Here is a 21,767-nt window from a genome sequence, read left to right as displayed (position 1 = left end):
TCCATTGTTCATTGTAGCACTATTTACAATAGCTAAGACAATGGAAGCAACCTAAATATCCGTCAACAGAGGAATGGGTAAAGAAGAAGTGGTACATATATGTAATGGAATATTACTCAGGCATAAAAAAGAATAATGCCATTTGCAGCAACATGGATAGACCTAGAAACTATCATGCTAAGTAAAGTTAGTCAAGCAATGAAAGACAAATATCTCATAATATCACCTATATATGGAATAATAATAATAATAATAAAAACTATACAGGAGATCCTGGTGAGAAGCAATGGGTTTGGCAGTGTCTTAGGAGCACTGGGACTCACAGACTTTGAAAAACGTATGGTTACCAAAGGGAACAGGTGAGAGGCTGGGAGGGAGGGACTGAGCATTTGGGAGAGGCATATGCACACTGAAGTATATGGAATGATTGGCCAATGGGGACCTAGCCGTATAGCACAAAGAAGTCTACCCAGCATTCTTTGATAATCTATGTTGGAAAAGAATCTGAGAGAGAATGGATATATTTATATGTATGACTTGGTTACTCTGTTGTACACCAGAAATTATCACAACCTTGTAAATTAACCATATTTCAATAAAACTTTAAAAAAGAAAAGTAAAAAACCACACTGGGCACTAAGATAAGGAAGATTAGTGTCCATAAGTGCTTTAATACAAAAAATGGAGAAGTTCTTAACCAAGTATTAAATATGATCCTGCACTTAACTGAGATTAGTGTAAACTGTTAGTTTCATACCCTCTTTTATTCATTTTGCATTGAATAAAGTCTTATTTTTCTAATATATACCTGATATCCATTTTATCTGATATCTAAGACAGAATTTTGACCTAAATGCACAATGTCTATAACCTGTGGATTGAAAAGTTAAATTTAATATATAAAATATAAGTCACAAAAATGTTTATTCATTGTTTAGTTTTGCCTCATTTGCAAATCAAGTAAAATGGCTATTTTTGACAAATGGATGTGTTAAAAAATTAAAACTTGAAAAAGGGAATTATAAAACTGACTTAAAAGGACACAAGAAAGCAGAGTAGAAGGACCTGAGCTCTTCTCCTCTCATGAAGAAAAAAAAGACTAGAAACTACAAAAAAGATATTCTATATCCAAAGACAAAGAAAAAAAAAGAGCACCAGAATGAAATGGTAGGAAGGTGCATTTACAATGCAATCAAATCCAATACATACCAGGTGGGTGACACACAAACTAGAAAATAATTATATTGGAGACTCAGGAGTTCTGAGCCCTTTGTCAGGCTCCACAGCCTGGGAGTCTGTCATTGGAATGAAGAGCCCCCAGAGCATTTGGCTTAGCACTGGTACCCAGGGTAAGGAGGTAACTCCACAGCAGCCCGTGCCTCTATGGTGGGTACCTCTAGTACCCACCTTTGGTACTTAGAAGGTCTCCTGGGGGGGTGTGGGGGGGTTGGCTATGGTTCACTGTAGGGGCAAGGACACTGGGGGCAGAGGCCCCAGGGAAAATTCATCAGTATGAATGAGCTCTCTCAGCGATCACTATTTTGGCACTGAGATCTGGATCCATCCAACAGCCTGTGGTTCTGGTGCTGGGAAACCTCAGGCTAAACAACCAACACGACAGGCCCTGCCCACTAGAGGGATAAGACCCAGCTCCACCCATCAGGGGATGGCAACAGTCTCTTCCACCAGGAAGCCTGCACAATCCCCTGGACCAAGCTCATCCAGTAGGTACAGACACCAGAAGCAAGAGTAACTGTGATCCTGCAGGCTACAGAACAGAGAACATAAATAGAGAAAGTCAGACAAAATGAGACCACAGAGAAGTATGTTCCAGATGAAGGAACAGGATAAAACCTCAGAAGAACAACTAAATAAAGCAGAAATAGGCAATCTACCCAAAAAAGAATTCAGAGTAATAACAGTAAAGACGATCCAAAATCTCTAAAAGAATGGAGACACAGACCAAGAAGATACAAGAAATGTTTAACAAAGAGTTGGGAGATTTAAAGAACAAACAGAAATCAAGGTAACAATCCCATCAACCTACCTAAAAAGGTACATAAACCTACCTAAAAAGGAAAAAGACCTGTGCTCTGAAAACTACAAAACACTGGTGAAAGAAATCAAAGATGATAAAAACAGATAGAAAGATATACTATGCTCTTGTTTTGAAAGAATCAATACTGTCAAAATGACTACATGCCCCAAGGCAATCTACAGATTCAATGCAATCCCTATCAATTACCAATTACATTTTTCACAGATCAAAAAATTTTTAGGAGTTCCCGTCGTGGCGCAGTGGTTAACGAATCCGACTAGGAACCACGAGGTTGCGGGTTCGATCCCTGGCCTCACTCAGTGGGTTAACGATCTGGCGTTGCCGTGAGCTGTGGTGTAGGTTGCAGACGTGGCTCGGATCCTGCGTTGCTGTGGCTCTGGCGTAGGCTGGTAGCTGCAGCTCTGATTGGACCCCTAGCCTGGGAACCTCCATATGCCACGGGAGCGGCCCAAGAAAAGACAAAAAAAAAAAAATTTAAATTTGCATGCAAACACAAAATACCCTGAGTAGCCAAAGCAACCATGAGAAAGAAAGATGCAGCTGAACGAATTAGGTGCCCTGATTTCAGACTATACTACAAAACTACAGTCATAAAAACAGTATGGAACTGGCACAAAAATATAGATTAATGGAATATGACAGAAGGCCAGAAATAAACCCATACACTTATGGTCAACTAATCTATGACAAAGGAGGCAAGAATACACAACAGATAAAAGACTGTCTCTTCAATAAGTGGTTCTGGAAAAACTGGATAACTACATGCAAGAAAATGAAATTACAACACTCTGTAACACCATACACAAAAATAAACTCACCATGGATTAAAGACCTAAATATAAGAGTAGATACTATATAACTCTTAGATGAGAACATAGGCAGAACACACTCTGTCATAAACTGCAGCAATATCTTCTCAGATCCACCTCCTATAAAAATGAAAATAAAAACAAAAATAAACAAATGGGACCTAATTAAACCTAAAAACTTTTTCACAGTAAAGGAAACCATAAACAAAATGAAAATACAACACACAGAATAGGAGACAGTATTTGCAAATGAAGCAACTCATAAGGGATCAATATCCAAAATATACAAAAAGCTCATGCAGCTTAATATAAAAAAAACAAATAATCTAATAAAAAAATAAGTAGAAGATCTATATAGACATGATCCAAAGTAGACATATAGGAATTCTCATCATGGCACAACCCATGGCAAACCAAACTAGGAACCATGAGGTTGTGGGTTCGATCCCTGGCCTCGATCAGTGGGTTAAGGATAGGGCATTGCTGTGAGCTGTGTGTAGGTCACAGATGCAGCTCAGATCCTGCATTGCTGTGGCTATGGCATAGGCAGGCAGGTGTAGCTCTGATTTGACCTCTAGCCTGGGAACCTCCACATGCCGCAGGTGCAGCCCTAAAAAGCAAACACAAAACAAAACAAAAGACAAAGTAGACATATAGATGGCCCAAACAAACACAAGAAAAGATGTTCAAAATCACTAATTATTAGGGCAATGGAAATCAAAACTACTATGAGGTGAGGGGTGATATCAAGGTGGTGGAGGAGAAAGACATGGCACTCACCTTCTCCCACAAAGACAATAAAAAATCTATATGTAGAAAAATATGCATGGAACATCTACTGAACACTGGCAGAAGACCTTAAACCTCCCCAGATGGCAAGAAACCCTCCACATAACTGCGTAGAACAAAAGGAAAAAAAGAGAGAAAAGGAATCAGGATGGAATTGGCACTCCTGAGAGCAAGCTGCAAAAGAGGAAAGGAACCCACACCTTGGAAGCCACCTGACAAGGAGGTCAGCCGAGTGAGAGGGACCTCAAAGCCTCAGAGAAAAGCATAGCAGCTGGACTGAAAAGGGCAAAGCAGAGAGAGAGCTGCACAGACCATCAGTACTACCACCCTCGATACCACAGCCTGAGACACTCGGAAGAGGGCTGGGCACTGAGACTCAGGTTCCGGAAGTCAGTTCTGGGGAGAGGACTAGGGTTGGCTATGTGGGGACAGTCTGAGGGGCTAGGGGACAGTGTGTCAAGGGCTGGGGAGCAGAGCACCAGAGCTGAGAGAACCCAGGAGGAGGTCTGGGCCCATAGGAGAAGAAAGATGCCATTTTTGGGGAGGGCAAGAGGAGAAGGGAGGACCACAATAGGAATATCTTTTCTTGTGATATGGGGACCCTTGGCGGATGGAGCTATGGGCAGCGAGGCCCAACCAGGTGCCTCTTGCCTCGTCCTCAGGTAGCAAGGGCAAACCACTGCAGTCAACTCAAACTCCGGAGGTGGGCATGAACCACCATGACTAGGGGTCTGAGAAGAGGCACCACTGCAGCACCAGTCACCTCAGATGTTGGCACAGAGGAAGGCACTGGAGTTGAGCACCACCCACTGTTGCTCTCACTCCCCTGGGAATGCACACACCATGCAGCTGCCACTGCCAAATGCTCCAGGGACCAAATACACCTGCCTGAGGGTCATTGGCACTTCCCAGAGCTCTGCAAGAAGGATAAGCCTGCATCACCTTCCTGTGGGTCTTTGCCACTGTCATGGGCCCAGTAACCAGTTACGGGCTACTAGCCCTGCCCACTGCCTCCATATCCCTGGAAGCACATGCAACACACTATCAAGAGTATAACAGCCTGTACACACTGAGGAAAGAGTCAGCAAGCATCCAAACCAAGGAGCTCTCACATCAAAAATAAATAATAAGCCCTCACAAAATACCCACAGGTGCTCTTGCATATAAATAGCCCTCCAAGAATACAGTAGTTTTTTCCCCTAAAATCACAGAATAAGAAAAATATAAGCAAAATAAAAAAGCTGTTTTAACCATTCCCACTTAAAAGAACAGGAGAATTCCCCTGAAGGAGCAAACAATGAAACAGACCTCTGCAGTCTAATAGCCACTGAGTTCAAACGAAAAGGACACAGTGAAAATATTTTAGGAATTAAGAATGAATATGAACAGTAATACATATTATTTCAGAAAATAACTAAAAAATATAAGGAGGAGCCAAGAAAAACTAGAAGATTCATTTTCTGAGACACAGCTGAGTTAAAGGCACTGAAGAGCTGCAGAGGAACAGAGGAATTAGTGACCTGGAAGACAGAATAATAGAAATCACCCAATCAGGACAACAGAAAGAGAAGCAAATGAAAAAAACATGAAAGCAATATATGAAATCTATGGGATAACATAAAGCAGGCCAATCTATGCATAAAAGGATTCTAGAGGAAGAAGAAAAAAAAAAAGGGAATTGAGGAGTTCCCGTTGTGGCGCAGTGGTTAACGAATCCGACTAGGAACCATGAGGTTGCGGGTTCGGTTCCTGCCCTTGCTCAGTGGGTTAACGATCCGGCGTTGCCGTGAGCTGTGGTGTAGGTCACAGACGCGGCTCGGATCCCGCGTTGCTGTGGCTCTGGCGTAGGCCGGCGGCTACAGCTCCGATTCAACCCCTAGCCTGGGAACCTCCATATGCCGCAGGAGCGGCCCCAGAAATAGCAAAAAGACCAAAAAAAAAAAAAGGGAATTGAAAATATATTTTAAGGAATTATGGCTGGCAAAGTTCCAAATCTAAAGGAAACAGTTGTCAAGATAAGGGAAGTACAGAGGGCCCCAAACAAGTTGAACTCAAACAAGCCCACACCAAGACATATTATAGTAAAAATGGCAAAAGCTAAAGATAAAAATAGAACTCTAAATGCAGCAAGAGAAAAACAAAAAGTTAATTACAACGGAACCCCAATAAGGCTATCAGCTGATTTCTCTACAGAAACAGTGCAGGCCAGAAGAGAGTGGCAAGATATATTCGAAGTTCTAAAAGGGAAAAATTTGCAACCTAGGATACTCTAGCCAGCAAGAATATCATTTAAAATAGAAAGATAAATAAAGAATTTCTCTAACAAACAAAAACCAAAAGAGAACAGCAATACTAAACCCATTCTAAATGAAATACTGAAAGGGATCTTCTAAATAAAAAAGAAGAGGAAATATGATGGAGGAAATCACAATTGGAAAGTTATCACTTAAATAAGCCAGTATACAGATCTAAAAGGAAGAAAAATAAGTATTGCAAAAGCAACAATAAACACAAGAAACAACAAAAGGATAAACATGAAGATCTTTTAAAAAGGAAATCAAATCATAAAATGTAGGGAAGGAAAGTAAGAAAATCTAGATTTTTTTTTATAGCAGGTGTTTGAGCCTATATAGCTATCAGGGCAAAGCAAGCAGATATAGGAAGAGGTTAACATACTTGAAAAACAGGGCAACCACAAATAAAAACCAAATAATACATTCACAAAAACTACAAAGAAGAGGACACAAGCATAAAATAAAAGGAAATCATCCAACCAAAAAAGGAAATGAACAAAGGAGAAACATAGAATCAACTGGAAAACAAGGTTTAAAATGGCAATAAATACATATTTATCAGTAATTATTTTAAATGTCAGTGGACTGGATGCTCCAATCAAAAAATAGAGTTGCCTTTGGAATGGATTAGCAATGAGATGCTGCTGTGTAGCACTGGGAACTATGTCTGGTCACTTATGGGGCATGACAATGTGAGAAAAAAGAATGTATACATGTTTGTGTAACTGGGTCACCATGCTGTACAGTAGAAAATTGACAGAACACTGTGAACCAGCTATAATGGAAAAAAATAAAAATCATTATATAAAAATAAAATTAAATGTTTGTCCAATATTAAAAAAAAAGATATAGAGTGGCAGACTGGATTAAAAAAACAAGAGCCTACAATATGTTGCCTATAAGAGACTCACCTTAGGGCAAAGGACACATATAAATTGAAAGTGAGGGGATGGAGAAAGACGTTTCATGTGAATGGAAAAGACAGGAAAGCTGGAGCTGCAATGCTGATATCAGACAAAATATACTTTAAAACAAAGGCCACAAAGAAAGACACTATTTAATGATAAAAGGATCAATTCAAGAAAAGGATATTATACTTGGCAATATATATGCCTCTAATACAGGAGCACCCAAATACATACAACAAATACTAATACACATAATAGGAGAACCTGATGGGAATACAATAATTGCAGGAGACTTTAACACCCCACTCACATCAGTGGACAGATCCTCTGTACAGAAAAACTGTAAGGCAACAGAGATCCTAATGCCACAATTGAAAAGTTAGACTTAATCAAAATTTTCAGAACATTACATCCCCCCAAAATAAGAATATATATTCTTTCAAGTGCCCATGGAACATTATTAAGGATTGCCCACATACTCTGGCACAAAACTGACCTCAACAAATTTAAGAGTATAGAAATCATTTCAAGTATCATCTCTGACCACAATGGCAGGAAACTAGAAATCAACCACAGGAAAAGAAATGAGAAAAAACTGACTACCTGGAGACTAAACTACATGCTACTAAAAAACCAATGGGTCAACAAGGAAATCAAAAGAGAAATTAAAAAATACCTCAAGACAAATGATTGAAAACACAGCCATTCAAAACCTATGGGATGCTGCAAAAGCAGTTCTTAGAGGGAAGTTCATAGTGATATAGGCCTTCCTCAAAAAAGAAGAAAAATCTCCCATCAACAACTTAACCCACCACCTAAAAGAATTAGAAAAAGAAAAACAAACTAAACATAAAGTCAGAAGAAGGAAGGAAATCATAAAGCTCAGAGAGAAAAATCAATAAAATAGAGATTCAAAAAGCAATAGAAAAATTAAATAAAACTAAGAGCTGGTTCTTTGAAAACATAAACAAAATTGACAAACCTCTGGCCAGACTCATCGAGAAGAGGAGAGTAAGAACTCAAATAAACAAAATAAGAAAGGAAAAAGGAGAAACCTCAACAAATACACAGAAATACATAAAACCATAAGAGAATACTATAAACAATTATATGCCAACAAATCTGACAACCTGAAAGAAATGGACAACTTTCTAGAGACATACAGCTCACCAAGACTGAATCAAGAAGAAACAGATCCACTGAACATTCCCATCACTAGAAATAAAATTGAATATATAATAAAAATACTCCCTACAAACAAAAGTCCAGGACCAGATTGTTTCACAGAAAAAATTCTACCAAACATACAAAGAAGAACTTGTACCCATCCTTCTTAATCTTTTCCGAAAGTTTGAAGAAGAAAGAATAATCTCAATGACTTTCTATGAAGCCACTATCACCCTAATAACAAAACCAGCCAAAGGTACTACTAAAAAGGAAAGATATTATAGGCCAACATCTTTGACGAATATAGACACAAAAATTCTCAACAAAATATTAGCCAACTGAATCCAACAACATATAAAAAAGATCATACCCCACGACCAAGTGGGATTCATCCCAAGTTCAACATATTCAAATCAATCAATGTCATACATCACATTAACAAAAGAAAAGTCAAAAACCTCATGATCATCTCAATAGATGCAGAAAAAGCATTTGACAAAATCCAACATCCATTCATGATAAAAACTCTTACCAAAATGGGTCTAGAGGGAACATCCAGAACATCCTTAACATAATAAAAGCTATTTATGACAAACCCACAGCCAATATAATACTCAACAGAGAAAAGCTGAAAGCCTTTCCACCAAAATCTGAAACAAGGTAAGGATGCCCACTCTCACCACTTTATTCAACAAAGTATTGGAAATCCTAGCCACAGCCATCAGACAAAAAAAAAGAAATAAAAAGTATTCAAATTGGAAGAGAAGAGATGTCATGCAGATGACATGATACTAAATATAGAAAACCCTAAGGACTCCACACAAAAACTACTCAAACTGCTCTATGAATTCAGCAAAGTAGCAGGATATAATACTAACATTCAGAAATCAGTTGCATTTCTGTATACTAGCAATGAAATATGAGAAAAGGAAATTAAAAATACAATACCTTTTAAAATCACACCCCCAAAAATAAATACCTAGAAATAAACCTGACCAAGGAGGTGAAAGACTTATATGCTGAGAACTATAAAACATTAGTTAAGGAAGTTAAAGAGAATTCAAAGAAATGGAAAGATATTCCATGCTCCTGGATTGCAAGAATTAATACCATTAAAATGGCCATACTAACCAAAGCCATCTACAGATTCAATGTGATCCCTATCAAATTACCCATGATAGATGGACTGGGATTCTGGGGTTTATAGATGCAAACTACTGCATTTGGAGTAGGTAAGCAATAAGGTTACTCACTCCAAATAAGCAATGAGATTGCATTTGGAGTGTGTAAGCACAGGAAACTATATCTAGTCACTTATGATGGAACATGAAGATGGAAGATAATATGAGAAGAAGAATGAATATATATGTGTGACTGGGTTGCTTTGCTGTACAGCAGAAATTGACAGAATGCTGTAATTCAACTATAATGGGAAAAAAAATTTTTTAATTACCAATGACATTTTTTGTAGAACTACAACAAACAATCCAAAAATTTAGATGGAACCATAAAACAGCCAGAATTGCCAAAGCAATACTGAGGAACAAAAACCAAGCAGGAGGCATAACTCTCCCAGACTTCAGGTAATATTACAAAGCCACAGTCATCAAGACAGTGTGGTACTGGTACAAAAACAGACATAAAGACCAATGGAGGAGTTTCCGTTGTGGCGCAGTGGTTAACGAAACTGACTAGGAACCATGAGGTTGCAGGTTCGTTCCCTGGCCTTGCTCAGTGGGTTAAGGATCCGACACTGCCCTGAGTTGTGGTGTAGGTTGCAGATGTGGCTCGGATCCCGCGTTGCTGTGGCTCTGGCGTCGGCTGGTGGCTACAGCTCCAATTAGACCCCTACCCTGGGAACCTCCATATGTCATGGGAGGGGCCCTAGAAATGCCAAAAAGACAAAAAAAAAAAAAAAAAAAAAAAAAAAAGACCAATGGAAAGAATGGAGAACCCAGAAACAAACCCATGGTCAATTAATCTTTGACAAAGGAGGCAAGAATATAAGATTGGAAAAAGTCTCTTCAACAAGTGATAATGGGAAAACTGGACAGCTGCATGTAAATCAATGAAACTAGAACACAGCCTCACACCATGCACAAAAATAAATTCAAAAATAAACTCTAAATGGCTTAAAGACTTAAACATAAGACAAGACACCATCAAACTCCTAGAAGAGAATATGGGCAAAATGTTCTCTGACATCAACCTTACAAATGTTTTCTTAGGTCAGTCTTCCAAAGCAATCAAGATAAAAAAAATAAATAAACCAATGGGACCTAACCAAACTTACAAGCTTTTGCACAGCAAAGGAAACCAAAAAGCAAACAACAAGACAACTTACAGAATGGTTGAAAATAGTTTCAAATGATGCAACCAACAAGGGCTTAATCTCCAAAATATACAAACAATACATACAACTCAACAACAACAAAACAGTCCAATTGACAAATGGGCAGAAGACCTAAACAGACATTTGTCCAAAAAAGACATATGGATGGCCTACAGGCACGTGAAAAGATGCTCAGCATCACTAATTATCAGAGAAATGCAAATCAAAACTACCAGGAGAAACCACCTCACACCAGTCAGAATGGCCATCATTAATAAGTCCACAAATAACAAATGCTGGAGAGGGTATGGAGAAAAGGCAACCCTCCTACACTGTTTCATGGGAATGTAAATTGGTACAACCACTATCAAAAACAGCATGGAGGTTCCTCAGAAAACTAAATATAGAACTACCATATGATCCAGTTATCCCACTCCAGGGCATATATCCAGACAAAACTCTCACTGAAAAAGATACATGCACCCCTATGTTCATTGCATTACTATTTACAATAGCCAAGACATGGATACAACTTAAACGTCCATTGACAGATGAATGGATTAAGAAGACATGGTACATATATACAATGGAATACTACTGAGTCATAAAAAAGAACAAAATAATGCCATTTGCAATGACATGGATGGAACTAGAGACTCTCATACTAAGAGAAGTCAGTCAGAAAGAGACAGACAAATACTATATGATATCACTTCTATCTGGAATCTAATATATGGCACAAATGAACCTATCTACAGAAAAGAAACAAACTCATGGACATAGAGAACAGACTTGTGCTTGTTAAGTGGAAGAGGGAAGGACTGGGAGTTTGGCATTAGTAGATGTAAACTATTGCATTTGGAGTGGATAAGCAATGAGATCCTGCTGTATAGCACAGGGAACTATATCTAATCACTTGTGTTGGAACATGATGGAAGTTAATATGAAAAAAAGAATGTATATATAGATAAACTGGGTCACTGCTGAACAGCAGAAATGAACAGAACATTGTAAATCAACCATAATAAAAATTTTTTTAAAGAAACTACTGTGAGGCACCACCTTATACCAGCCAGAATGGCCATTATCAAAAAAAGTCTACAAACAATAAATGCTGGAGAGGGTGCAGAGAAAAGGGAACCTTCTGACACAGCTGGTGGGAATGTAAAACAGTACAACCACTGTAAAACAGTATGGAAATTCCTCAAAAAACTAAAAACAGAACTCTTTATGATCTAGCAATATCACTCTGGGGCATATGTCTATCTGGAGAGAACCATAATTTGAAAAGATACATGCACCCCAGTGTTCATTGGAGCACTGTTCACAACAACCAAACATGGAAGCCACCTAAATGTCCATCAACAGAGGAATGGATCAAGAAGATGTAGTACATATATGCACTGGTACATTAGCCCTAAAAAGAATGAAATAATGGGAGTTTCTGTTGTGGCTCAACAGATTAAGAATCCATCCAGTATCCATGAGGATGCGGGTTTGACATCTGGCTTTGCTCAGTGGGTTAATGACCTGGCTTTCTGTAAGCCGAGGAGTAGGTCACAGAGGTGGCTTGATCTGGCATTTCTGTGACTGTGGCATAGGCCATCAGCTGCAGCCCTAATTTGACCCCTCACCTGGGAACTTTCATAATGCCACAGGTGTGTCCCTAAAAAGGAAAACAAAAGAATGAAATAATGCCATTTGCAGCAATATGTATGGACATAGAGATTATCATTCTAAGTGAAGTTAGATAGTGAAAGACAAACATCATATGATAGATTATCGTTATCATATAGATTCACTTATATATGCAATCAAAAAAAAAATAGATACATATGAACTTATTTCCTGAACAGAAACCAGCTCTCCATCTTTGAAAACAAACTTATGGTTACCAAAGTGGATAGGTGGTTGTTGGGGAGGGATGGACTTGGGGTTTGGGACAGGTATATGCACACTGAGGTATATGGAATGATTGGTCCATGGGGACCTGTTGTATAGCACAGAGAGCTCTACCTAATATTCTGTGATAATCTAAGTGGGAAAAGAATCTGAAAGAGAATGGATGGGTACACTTATAACATCATTTATATATCTTGTTTATATCTCAATAAAACTGAAAGAATGATAGGAAAACTATATTCAGATTTGATATCTGACATTTTCTTGAAAATGAATGAAATGAACCTATTTTTTCCAGAACAACTGACTATATTTGTTATCAGGGACCAAATTTAAGCCTTCAAGAGAAAGTTAGTATTTTGAAAAACGTGTATCTGAATATTTAGACATTTTAGGTTAAATCACTGGTGATGTTTAGGAATGTGATTTTAAGATACTGTATAATGATACATATCAGCAATTGGAAGATTTACATAACTCAGAAACCAGTATTTTCCAAATGGCCAGTGCTTGATGTTATAAAATGATTCATAGATAAAGATACAAAGTCCAAGACACATCAGTTGGTATTAACGTACCAGATTAGAAAAAGGTAATTGGTATTATTTCAGATCCCAACTTACAACTTACCTCTGAGAAACTACTATTTGCTGAATTTAGTTTAGAATCAATAAATAATATCTATAATTAACTGAAAAAGATATTAATATATTCCTCCCTTTTCCAACTACTTACCTTTGTGAGGCCAGGTTTTCTTCACATTCTTCAACCAAAACAATACGTATATACAACAGACTGAATGCAGAAGCAGGTGAGATAATTTGGCTATTCTCTACTAAGCTGAAGAGATTTTCTTTTTTCAGGGCCACACCCATGGTATATGGAAGTTCCCAGGCTAAGGGTCGAATTGGAGCTGCAGCTGCCAGCCTATGCCACAGTCACAGCAACACCAGATCTGAGCTGTGTCTGCAACCTACACCAGAGCTCTTGGCAATGATGAATTCTTAACCCACACAGCGGGGCCAGGGATCAAACCTGCAACCTCTGGATAAGCAATGTGATCCTGCTGCGTAGCACAGGGAACTATACCCAATTACTTGTGATGGAACTTGATGGAAGATAATGTGATGGAACCTGATGGAGGATGATGTGAGAAAAATATATATAAAACTGGATCTCCTTGCTGTATAGCAGAAATTGACAGAATATGATAAATCAACTATAATAATTTTTTTAAAATCCCTCATCCTCATGGATACTAGTTGGGTTCTTTACTGCTGAGCCACAATAGGAACTCCCAAAGATATTTGTTTATGGTTGTCCTTAACAGATTTTTTTTGGAAAATATGGTTATTTTACAAAAATATGTTATTTGTGTTAATAGGTAATGGACTTATTGTATCTTAAATAATACTTAAATTTTTTTTCTCAATGTGAAAGTCTAACATAGGAAATATTGATAGATATAAATAAAATTTCTTTGAGGGCCTCAATAATTCTTGAGTTTGAAGTAGTGCTGAGGTCAAAATGTTTAAGAATCATTACTATATGTTATATACAGTTAGCTTACAAATCTAATTTTGCCAATGTGGTATTATTTAATCCATTTTTCATCAAAGAATACATTTATGTAGTATCATAAACCATAGATTGTAATCTATGTCCCACTCACTTTTCTGCAGCCAGAGAAAATGATGTATATTACATAGAGAGTAACAAAAACTAAAATGACAGCAGATTTTTCCAGAATGTAAGCAAGAAGATACCGGATAACATCTATAAAGTACTGAAAGAAAATAAAATTGCTAGACTAGAATTCTTTACCTAATGAAAATACAAAAAAAAAAAAACAACAACAAAAACAAAACAAAACATTTATTAAAAAAAAAAAATGTGAACCTGAGGACAGATACTGAGAAATCTGCTTGGAGAATAAAATCACCATGACCAGATACCCATGTCTGAAGCCTCTGGGCAACCTCATCACGTGATTCAGATTAGAAGAACCCTGAATGCAAGTCAATGGGGTTTTGGAAACGGGATTAAGATGGCAGAATAGAAGGACTGGAGCTCAACTTCTCTCCTAAAAACAACAAAATTACAACCAAACGCTGAGCAATCTTCAAACAAATGGATCGGAAACTTTCAATAAGATATCCTACTCCAGAAGACAAAGAGGAGGCCACATCAAGAGGTAGGAAGGACGGGTGATTATGTGATATAAGCAACCCCATACCTCCTAGGTGGGAAGCCCCACAGACTGCAAAGTAACTGCATCACAGAGACTCACCTACAGGAGTGAGAGTTCTGAGCCCCATGTCAAGTCCCCATGCCTGGAGATCTGGCACTGGGAGAAAGAGCCCCTGGAATATCTGGCATTGAAGGCCAGTAGGGCTTATGCACAGGAGCTCCATGGGACTGAGGGAAATGGAGACCTCATTCTTAAAAGGCACACACAGACTTTCAAGTGTACTGGGTCCCAGGGCAAACCAAAGTCTCCATAGGAATCTGGGTCAACCCTGACTGCAGTTCTTGGAGGACATCCTGGGAAAACAGGGGTGAATGTGGCTTATTGTGGGGGAAGGGCATTGGAGTCAAAGCTCTGGCAATATTCATCAGCATGTGTTTCTCTGAAGGTGGCCATTTTGGGAAAATCTGGCCCCACCCACCAGCACTTAGAAGCCCCAGGCCCAACAACAATCCAGGTGGGATCACAGCCCTGCTCATCAGTAAACAGACTGCCTCAAGACCCCCCAGGCACACAGCCACCTCTAATCTCACCCAGAGACAAAGCCCTATCCACCATAGGGATAGGAATCAGCTCCACCTATCAGTGGGCAGGCACCAGTCCCTCCCATCAGGAAGCCCACAGCAAGCCCCTGTACCAACGTCAGCCACGTGAGGAACAGACACCAGAAGTAAGAGAGGCTCCAACACTATTATCTACAAAAAGGTCACTGCACCAAAAATCTACAAAAATGAAAAGACAGAGCACTATAACTCAGATGAGGGAGAAAGAAAAAACCTCAGAAGAACAGTTAAGTGATGAGGAGATTCTCAGCCTCCAGGAAAAAGACTTTAGACTATTTATTCTGAAGATAATGCAAGACATTGGAAATAAACTGGAGGCAAAGATGGATAACTTACAGGAAAAACTGAGCAAAGAGATACAAGACATAAAAACTTCAGCAAGAAGAGATGCAAAATACAATAACTGAAGTAAAAAATCCATCAGAAGCAGCCAACAGCAGAATACAGGAGGCAGAAGAACGAATAAGCAAGGTGGAGGACAGATTAGTGGAAATCAAGGATGTGGAACAGAAAAGAGAAAAAAGATTGAAAAGAAATGAAGAGAGTCTCAGAGAACTCTGGGACAATGCTGAACGCACCAACATCCATATTATAGGGGTGCCAGAAGGAGGAGAGACAGAAAGGGACAGAAAAAATATTTGAAGAGATAACAGCCGAAAACTGCCCCAACATAGGAAAGGAACGACTCACTCAAATCCAGAAGGTGCAATGAGTACCATATAAAATAAACCCAAGGAGGAACACCCCGAGATACATATTAATCAAACTGACCAAAATTAAAGACAAAGAGAAAATCTTGAAAGCAGCTAGGGAAAAGTAACAAACAACACACAAGGGAACCCCGATAAGGTTATTGGCAGATTTCTCAGCAGAAACTCTGCAGGCCAGAAGGGAGTGGCATGATATACTCAAGGTGATGAAAGGAAAAAACCCCCAACCAAGATTACTTTACCCAGCAAGGCTCTCATTCAGATTTGAAGGAGAAATCAAAACCTTCACAGATAAGCAAAAGTTGAGAGAATTCAGCAACACTAAACCAGCTTTACAACAAATACTAAAGGAACTTCTCTAGGCAGAAAAGAAAAGGCAGCAACCAGAAACAAAAATACCACAAATGACAAGGCTCACCGGTAAAGGTATATATACAGTAAAGATATGGAATCATCCAGGCACAATCATGCCAACAAAATGAGAAATCATGAGAAGAGGTGGGTACAAATGCAGGACACTGGAGATACACTTGCAATTAAGAGAACAACAAGTTAAAACAATCTCGTGTGTATATATATATATATACACACACACACACATAGACATATCAAAAGTTCAGAGTTAACTGCAAACCAAAAATCTACAATTGATACACAAACTAATAAGAAAAATCAACTCAAATACACCACTAAAGATAGTCATCAAACCACAAGAGGAGAGAACAAGAGAAGAAGGGAAGAAAAAAAAGCAACAAAAACAAATCCAAAGCAATTAATAAAATGGCAATAAGAACACATCTATCAAAAATTACCTTAAATATTAATGCACTAAACCCCCCAACCAAAAGACAGAGACTGGCTGAATGGATACAAAAACAAGACCCATATATATGCTGTCTTCAAGAGACCCACTTCACTTCTAGGGACACATACAAATTGAAAGGGAGCGGATGGAAGAAAATAGTCCATGCAAACAGGAATCAAAAGAAAGGGGGAGTATCAGTACCCGTATCAGACAAAATAAGACTTTAAAATGAAGAATATTTTAAGAGACAAGGAAGGACACTCTAAATTGCTCCAAGGATCAATCCAAGAAGAAGATATAACAATTTTAAATATCTATGCACCCAACATAGGATCACCTCAATATATAAGGCAACTGCTAACAACCTTAAAAGGACAAATCAACAATAACACAATCATAGTGGGGGACATAAACACCCCACTTACAGCAATGGACAGATCATCCAGACAGAAAATCAATAAGGAAACACAGGCCCTGAATGAAGCATTAAACCAGATGGACTTAATAGATATTTATAGGACATTCCACCCAAAAGCAACAGAATACACCTTCTTCTCAAGTGCACATGGAACATTCTCTAAGACTGATCACATCCGGGGCTATAAATCCAACCTCAGTAAAACTTTAAGAAAATTGAAATCATATCAAACATCTTTCCTGAGCACAATGCTATATGACTGCAAATCAACAAGAAAAAAATTGCAAAAAAACACAGACACGTGAAGACTCAACATCATGCTACTAAACAACCAGTGGGTCACTGAAGAAATCAAAGAGGAAATTAAAAAACACCTAGAAGCAAATGACAACAAAGATATGCCATCCCAAAACCTATGGGATGCAGCAAACGCCATTCTAAGAGGAAAGTTTATAGCAATACAAGCCCACCTCAGGAAACAAGAAAAAGCTCAAAATAAACAAGCTAATTTTACGTCAAAGCAGCTAGAGAGAGAAAGAAACAAGACCTAATGTTAGTAGAAGGAAAGAAATCATAATATCAGAGCAGAAATCAATGAAATGGAAATGAAGATAACCATAGAAAAGATCAATGAAATGCAAAGGTGGTTCTTTGAAAAGATCAACAAAATTGATAAACCCTTAGCCAGACTTATCAAGAAAAAAGGAGAGAGGACTCAAATCAATAATATTAGAACTGAAAAAGGAGAAGTAACATCAGAGAAATACAGAGGATCATAAGAGACTACTATATGCAACTATACACCAATAAAATGGAAAACCTAGAAGAAATGGACAAATTCTTAGAAAAGTACAATCTTCCAAGACTAAACCAAGATGAAATAGAAAAGATGAATGGACCAATCACAAGAACTGAAATCGAAACTGTGATGAAAAAACTTCCAACAAACAAAAGTCCAGGACCAGATGGCTTCACAGGCAAATTCTATCAAACATTTAGAGAAGAGCTAACACCTATCCTTCTGAAACTATTCCAAAACATTGCAGAGGAAGGGATACTCCCAAACTCATTCTATGAGGCCACCATCACCTTGAGTGCAAAAGCATACAAAGATACCACAAAAAAAGAAAACTACAGGCCAGTTTTACTGATGAACATAGACGCAAAAATCCTCAACAAAATACTAGCAAACCGCATCCAACAATACATTAAAAGAACTGTACATCATGACCAAGTGGGATTTATCCCAGGGATGCACAGGTTCTTCAATGTCCACAAACTAATCAGTGTGATACACCACATTAACAAACTGAAGAATAAAAACCATATGATCTGCTCAATAGATGCAGAAAAAGCCTTTGACAAAATTCAATACCCATTTCTGATAAAAACCCTTCAGAAAGTGGGCATAGCAGGAGCCTACCTCAACATAATAAAGGCCGTATATGACAAACCCAGAGCTAACATCAAACTCAATGGGGAGAAGCTGAAAGTATTCCTACTGAGATCAAGAAGAAGACAAGGATGTCCACTCTCGCCATTAGTATTCAACAGAATTTTGGAAGTTCTGGCCACAGCAATCAGAGAAGTTAAAGAGATAAAAGGAATCCAAATTGGAAAGGAAGAAGTAAAACTATCACTATTTGCAGATGACATGATACTATACCTTGAGAGACCTAAAGACTCTGCCAGGAGCTCCCATCATGGTGCAGCAGAAACGAATCTGACAAGGAATCATGAGGTTGTGGGTTTGATCCCTGGCCTCGCTCAGTGGGTTAAGGATCCAGCGTTGCCATGAGCTGTGGTGTAGTTCACAGACACGCTCAGATTCCATGTTGCTGTGGCTGTGGTGTAGGCCAGCAGCTGCAGCCCTGATTGGACCCCTAGCCTGAGAACCTCCATGTGCTGTGGGTGCGGCCCTAAAAAGCCAAAATAAAATAAAATAAAAAGACTCTACCAGAAAACTGTTAGAGCTCATCCATGAATATGGCAAAGTTGCAGGATACAAAACTAATACACAGAAATCAACTGCATTTCTATTTACTAACAATGAAAGATCAGAAAGAGAAATTAGGGAAGCAATCCGTTTACTATTGCATCTGAATGAATAAAATACCTAGGAGTAAACCTACCTAAAGAGACAAAAGACCTGTACTCTGAAAACTATAAGACACTGATGAAAGAAATCAAACATGACACAAATAGATGGAAAGACATACCATGCTCATGGATTGGAAGAGTTAATATTATCAAAATGACTATACTACCTAAGGCAATATACAGATTCAATGCAATCCCTATCAAATTACCAAGGACATTTTTCACAGAACTCAAACAAAATATTTTAAAGTTTGTTTGGAAGCACAAAAGACCCAGAATGGCCAAAGACATCCTGAAAAAGAAAAATGGAGTTGGAGGAATCAGGCTCCCTGACTTCACACTATACAACAAAGCAACAGTCATCAAAACCATATGGTACTGGCACAAAGACAGAAATACAGATCAGTGGATAGGACAGAAAGCCCAGAATTAAACCCACGCAAGTCAACTAATCTATGGCAAAGGAGGGAAGAATATGCAATGGAGAAAAGACAGCCCCTTCAATAAGTGGTGCCTTAAAACTGGACAACCACATGGAAAAGAATGAAATTACAACACTACCTAACACCATACACAAAAACAAACTCAAAATGGATTAAAGATCTAGATATAAGACCAGATACTACAAAACTCGGAGGAAATCATATGCCAAACACTCTCTGACAAACGACAGCAACATCTTCTCAGATCCACCTCTTAGAGTATTGACAATAAAAACAAAAATAAACCAATGGGACCTAATTAAACTTAATAGTTTCTGCACAGCAAAGGAAACCCTAAACAAAATGAAAAGAAAACCCAAAAAATGGGAGAAAATCTTTGCAAATGAATTGATTGACAAGGGATTCATCTCCAAAATTTATAAACACCTTCTGCAGCTCCATACCAAAAAAACAAACGACTCCATCAGAAAATGGACAGAAAATCTAAACAGACAATTCTCCAAAGAAGACATACAGATGGCCAAAAAACACATGAAAAGATATTCAACATCACTCATCATTAGAGAAATGCAAATCAAAACCACTGTGAGGTACCACCTTACACCTGCCAGAATGGCCATCATCAAAAAGTCTACAAACAATAAGTGCTGGAGAAGGGGTGGAGAAAAAGGAACTGTTACACTGTTGGTGGGATTGTAAATTGGTGCAACTACTGTGGAAAACAGTATGGAGATTCCTCAGAAAACTAAATATAGAACTCGCATTTGATCCAGCAATCCCATTCCTGGGCATCTATCCAGAGAAAACCATAATTCGAAAAGACACATGTACTCCAATGTTCATTGCAGCACTATTTTCAATAGCCAAGACGTGGAAACAGCCCTAAATGTCCATGGGCAGAGGAGTGGATCAAGAAGATGTGGTACATATACTCAATGGAATATTACTAAGCCATTAAGAGGAAGGAAATAGGAGTTCCCGTCGTGGCACAGTGGTTGACAAATCCGACTAGGAACCATGAGGTTGTGGGTTCGATCCCTGCCCTTGCTTAGTGGGTTAACGATCCGGCGTTGCCGTGAGCTGTGGTGTAGGTTGCAGACGCGGCTCGGATCCTGCATTGCTGTGGCTCTGGCGTAGGCTGGAAGCTACAGCTCCGATTCAACCCCTAGCTTGGGAACCTCCATATGCCGTGGGAGCGGCCCAAAGAAATAGCAAAAAGACCAAAAAAAAAAAGGAAGGAAATAACGGCATTTTTAGCAACATGGATGGACGTAGAAATTACCATGTTAAGTGAAGTCAGTCGGACAATGAGCCACAAACATCAAATGCTATCACTTACATCTGGAATCTGAAAAAAAGGACAGAATGAACTTCTTTGCAGAGCAGATACTGACTCACAGACTTTGAAAAACTTATGATTTCCAAATGAGAAAGGTTGGGGGGGTGGGAGGATGCACTGTGGGTTTGGGATGGAAATGCTACAAAATTGGGTTGTGATGATCATTGTGAGTATCATAAATGTAATAAATTCATTGAGTAATATAAAAAATTTGTTAAATGTTAAAGAAGGACTTCAGATATAGACAAGCTGAAATATTACCTGTAGACTTTCACTAAAATTTTTACATAGATAGAATATGATACCAACTGGAAATCTTGATCTAAATGGAAAGAAGAAGAGCACACTGGAAATACCAACTACACAAACAAATGTATTATTTTTCTCTTGCTGCTGTAGCAAATTAGCACAAATTTAAAGAGCTTACATGATGCATATATATTATCTTATAGTTCTATGAGTCAAGAGCCCAACACAGGTCTCATTGGTCTAAATCAAAAATGTCACCAGGGCTGCATTACTTTCTGAAGTTTCTAGGAAAGAATCTATTTCTTTTCCAGCTTCCAGTGGTCACCTACATTTTTTGGTCAGATCTCTTCTTCCATCTTTAAAGCTAGCAATGTTGAATTTCTCTTACCATTTTTTTCAGATCATGTCTCCTTCTGATTCTAACAGGGAAGAAAAAAATCTGACTCCTTATTGGATCTTTTTCTTTTAATTTTTAGGGCCACAGCAGCAGCATGTGGAAGTGTGAAAGCTAGGAGTCGAATTGGAGACATAGCCGCTGGCCTATACCACAGCCATAGCAATGCCAGATCTGAGCTGCATCTGAGACTTACACACAGCTTACAGTGACACCAGATCCTTAACCCACTGAGCGA

The 21,767-nt window shown here is 38.5% G+C and overlaps 1 long non-coding RNA gene across 2 annotated transcripts in view; it reads right to left on the bottom strand.

Moving 5' to 3' along the window:
- LOC146406926 (uncharacterized) overlaps positions 1–21,767 on the bottom strand; it is a 34,026-nt gene that overhangs the window by 11,773 nt on the left and 486 nt on the right. Inside the window, exons 2-3 of one of the 2 annotated variants that reach the window (XR_014818689.1) lie at positions 20,830–20,895; positions 2,878–2,988 (exon numbers count right to left, since the gene is read on the bottom strand). This is a non-coding gene — a long non-coding RNA (uncharacterized LOC146406926). The remainder of the gene's footprint in view (positions 1–2,877; positions 2,989–20,829; positions 20,896–21,767) is intronic. The other variant, XR_014818695.1, reaches the window with a different exon arrangement.

The sequence above is a fragment of the Sus scrofa genome, chromosome 1 (genome assembly GCF_054392235.1).
Source record: "Sus scrofa isolate SSC_HxYL_T2T_F1_AM1 chromosome 1, Sscrofa_HxYL_maternal_Yorkshire_Landrace_v2.0, whole genome shotgun sequence".
In the NCBI taxonomy this organism is placed as follows: domain Eukaryota; kingdom Metazoa; phylum Chordata; class Mammalia; order Artiodactyla; family Suidae; genus Sus; species Sus scrofa.
Note: the sequence above shows the minus strand (reverse complement) of the source record. Positions and strands in the feature narration are given on the sequence as shown.